Raw genomic sequence first — 4393 nt, 5'->3', positions numbered from 1 at the left:
GATGCTGTGAGGTGGATTTGTGGCAAAAAAGGGAAATGGTTGCAGGCAGAGCTCTGGCCAGCATTGACCTGTCATTGAGTAGCCTGGAGGGTGAGTCAGCCTCAAAGCAGGCTGATGAGTGAATCCATAAGACTTTGGACAATAGCTGTTGGAAGGTGTTATCTGAAGACCAGGTATGAGGACATGCACTTTTGTATGCATGATAGTATTGCAGAGCAGGAAGTTCTGCACCTCTAAAATATGGAACCACCATATGTCTGGGGTGTAGTGTATCCATTCTGTGGTGAATTGTGCAGCTCAAGGGAGTACTGGTTGGAAAATTGGGGCCCACTGCCCTTGAATTTACATCAGTTCACTGTCGCTTCTCGGCCTTTTGGCTAAGATCATGCGTAACTGACCTGACCAGCCACCATGACCTCCGGGTGGTTTCGCCCTGGTCAGGAAGGTATATGCTTGCTTTTTTGGAAACAGGAGGTGGGTGGGGTGGCTTGACCCATCCACCTCCACGGAGGTGTGTGGGGTGGCTTGACCCATCCACCTCCATGGCACGAACCTGGTATTGCAGTACTTCCAGGAACGGTGCAGTGGCTCTAGGCCTTTTGGCTAAGAGCATTGGCGCAGAGTGATCCTTGGCATGTGCAAGGTGACCTCTGGCGTTTGTGATTTGACAAAGAATTGGAACGATTGGCTACGAATTAAAAAAAAAAAAAAAAATCAGTTCACTGTCAGCAGACCATGTCTGGAAACTGCCATCCAGTTTGGATATCCGGAGCGATTTGTCCAGATTGTGCACCAGTTACATGATGGAATACTTGGTAGAGCAATGGGAGTGCTGACGGAGCCTTCTGCTGTCACTAATGGAATCATAGAAAGGAATGTACTTGCACTAATCTCGTTGCATTCTTCTTCATGGCTATACTTGATAACTTAGAAATTCAACTTCTGCATCCTCTACTGTACATCTGAGCAGCCCTTCAATCTTAAAAAACTGCAAGCTTCAACTAAGATGAAAGAGCGGGCCATACAAGAGCTTTTCTCAGCAGATGACTACTCAGAGGACTTGGAACTCATTAGTGGCCACATGTGTAAACAAGTACATCCTTATAAATCTAAAGCAAAAGCAGGTCAAACATCAGTCAGCCATGGAAGCATGCCACATCAAACAAATTATGGGAAAGCAAATTGTGAGGAGGACACAAAAAATCCGCAAAGGGATATAGACAGGCTAAGTGAATGGTCAAAAATTTGACAGATGGAATATAATATGGGAAATGTGAGGTTATCCACATAGAAAAGCAAATTATAATTTAAATGGGGAAAAATTGCAAAGTGCTGCAGTACAGAGGGCCCTGGGGGTCCTTGTGCATGAAACACAAAAAGTGAGTATGCAGGTACAGCAAGTAATCAAAGGCAAATGGAATGTTGGCCTTTATTGCAAGGGGGATAGAGTATCAAAGCAGAGAAGTCCTGCTACAACTGTACAAGGTTTTGGTGAGGCCACACCTGGAGTACTGCATACAGTTTTGGTCTCTGTATTTAAGGAAGGATATACTTGCGTTGGAGGTTGTTCAGAGAAGGTTCACTAGGTTGATTCCAGAGATGAGGGGGTTGACTTATGAGGATAGGTTGAGTAGGTTGGGCCTATACTCATTGGAGTTCAGAAGAATGAGAGGTGATCTATTGAAACTTATAAGATAATGAGGGGGCTCGACAAGGTGGATGCAGAGGATATTTCTACTCATAGGCGAAACTAGGGCACGTCGTCTAAGAATAAGGGGCCGCCCATTTAAAACTGAGATGAGGAGAAATTTCTTCTCTGAGGGTTGTAAATCTATGGAATTCTCTGCCCCAGAGAGCTGCAGAGGCTGGGTCATTGAATATATTTAAGGCGGGGATAGACAGATTTTTGAATGCTAAAGGAGTAAAGGGTTATGGGGAACAGGCAGGGAAATGGAGCTGAGTCCATGATCAGATCAGCCATGATCTTATTGAATGGTGGAGCAGGCTCGAGGGGCCAAATGGCCTACTTCTGCTCCTATTTTTTATGTTTTTATCACCACTGATAATATTGAGCTAAATGTTCAAAACTTTTCTGGGCTGTGTGTTAAATTATGTACTAATTAGATTGTAAATTTCTCTTTGTACAAGAAAAGCCAGCTGTACATTTGGAAAACTCATAAAATGAGGATAATGTTTTGAGTCCGTACTGCCAGTTGGGAGCCCTGTCGGCCACCATTTTCCTGAGGCAATTTACGACTTGTTAGTGATTGATACTCGCCACTGGAAACGCAAATTCATAAGTTCACAAGCTGGCGAGCAGGGATACATGGCAGCATAAGTTAGTCTGATCACCAATGCTTTTATATGAAGGAGGTCTTTCAACAGTGATAATGTGAACAGCAACAACAGACTGTTGATCTGATGCACACTGGGTCTGTGAAATGTGCAAGAGAGCTTTCCTCTATCTTTTTGGTTTTAATAATTGGGACAAGTTTCAAGACCGGTTCTCTCTCCAACAAGAACAATCATCTTTAAGTACAGAGGACCACCAGCACCATACACAAATCTCCCTTTATAACATTCAGAAACTGCAGTATATTAGGATTATACTTAACCTTTTTAAGGCAAACCAGGAAGCAACCTTTAACCTTTTTCAGATCATTACAGAAGTACCGATGTCACAGGTCTGGTGCCTCTGGTGCAGCTGGTAAACTCTGGAAATGTATCAAAATAATCACTGAAGAAGTTGGGAAGGATGAAATGAACCAAAGTGTGTATATATCCGGTGCAGCAAGAGATTTTATTAGAGTCTCTGCAAGTACTATGAACAACTGCAAAATGCATCAATGATACAAATGTCATTATAGTGCTAGCAAGGCCTGGCTGAGCATATTGCACAATTCTGATCTCAAACATCAACAGACAAAATTTGACATCTAGCCACATAGAGATATTGGGATAGGTGATCAAAAGCTTGGTGAAAGAGAGACTTAAAGAAATGAGAGCGAGGGAGATGTTTAGGGGGCAATTCCAGAGCTTAGGGCCTAGGCAGCTGAAGGCATGGCTACCAATGGGGGAGCGATGAAAATTGGGGACCCCCAAGAGGCCAGAATTGGAGGAGTGCCGATATCTTGGAGGGTTGAAGGGCTAAAGGAGATTACAGAGCTGGGGAGGGATTTGAGAACCAGGATGAGATTTTTAAAATCTAGATGTTGCAGGACTGGGAGCCAATGTAGATCAGCAAGCACGGGTGATGGGTGAACATGGTGGGAGTTAGGATACGGGCAGCAGAGTTTTGGATGAATCCCAGCAAGTTTTCTCTCAGGTTGCCAGCACCAATAGAATGGGGCTTGCACAATATAAGAGCATCTTGGTGGAGTAGCCATTTAGGACTGAGATGAGGAGATGAGGAGAAACTTTTTCACTCAGAGGGTGGTGAATGTTTGGAATTCTCTACCCCAGAGATTGATAGATTTTTGGATAATCATGGAATCAAGTGATATGGGGATAGTGCAGGAAAGTGAAGTGGAGGCAGATCAGCCATGATCTCATTGAATGGTGGAGCAGGCCCGAGGGGCTGAATGGCCTTCTCCTGCTCATTGTTCTTGTGTTTCAGCACTAAGGAGTTAGGGCAGGGGAGCTAAGATTCCCACTTCTGGTCACTATCCAAATAACTCCTGGTATTCATTTGGATGTGTTCTTGTGTGGATGTCAGTAAGGTTGTATCAGATTTGGCTGTACTGGTTTTTACGGTTGAATATTCTCCTAACACTCGCTGTCTGGGCCCAGCATGAATAATGGCCACTTGTACGAGATACTACACGTTATCAAGTGACTATGAAACTGTCCGCATGTGAGAGAGAGCAGCAACACTAGGTAGCTAACCTGCTTTGGAAATAAATTATTGAACTGGTGAGCTACAAGAACGTCCACTAGGGGGCAATGTGGGAACATTTGGAAAATAACTAGAACTCGACTGGTTTATGGCTTGCCAGTCCTTTCTAAAATTAGATCTGAACATGGTAAAATTATTTCATTTAAACTGTAGTGTATATAAGGACATAGAATATCAGATAAAATACTGTTTTGAAAGAAGGCAGGAAAGCTAAACAGAGTTGTTGCAAAACCTTAATCATACCATCTGAATCATGAGCTAATTGAGAATTAACAGAAGCTGGGATGGAAATGCTGAACTAATAAAGGAAGAGACTTGAAATCATCATATTAATTGAAAAGAACAAAAGGTGTATGTGTGCACCACAGATCTGCTCTCCGGTTTTCTCGTGTTTTTATGGGATATAGTTGACAATATATTTTAAGGGTAATGTAAGAGCACATCTAACACCTGCAAACAGCGCTATCTATCCACAAAAGGAGATCAAAGTTTGACCCT

General features: G+C 43.1%; 1 pseudogene; it reads left to right on the top strand.

Annotated features, from left to right (window-relative positions):
- The first annotated feature begins 357 nt into the window (after positions 1–357).
- LOC139275385 (U2 spliceosomal RNA) lies at positions 358–590 on the top strand (annotated as a pseudogene).
- The last annotated feature ends 3803 nt before the right edge of the window (positions 591–4393 follow it).

This window comes from Pristiophorus japonicus, chromosome 10, assembly GCF_044704955.1.
Source record: "Pristiophorus japonicus isolate sPriJap1 chromosome 10, sPriJap1.hap1, whole genome shotgun sequence".
Lineage (NCBI taxonomy): Eukaryota > Metazoa > Chordata > Chondrichthyes > Pristiophoridae > Pristiophorus > Pristiophorus japonicus.
This window is presented reverse-complemented; position numbering and strand designations above follow the sequence as displayed.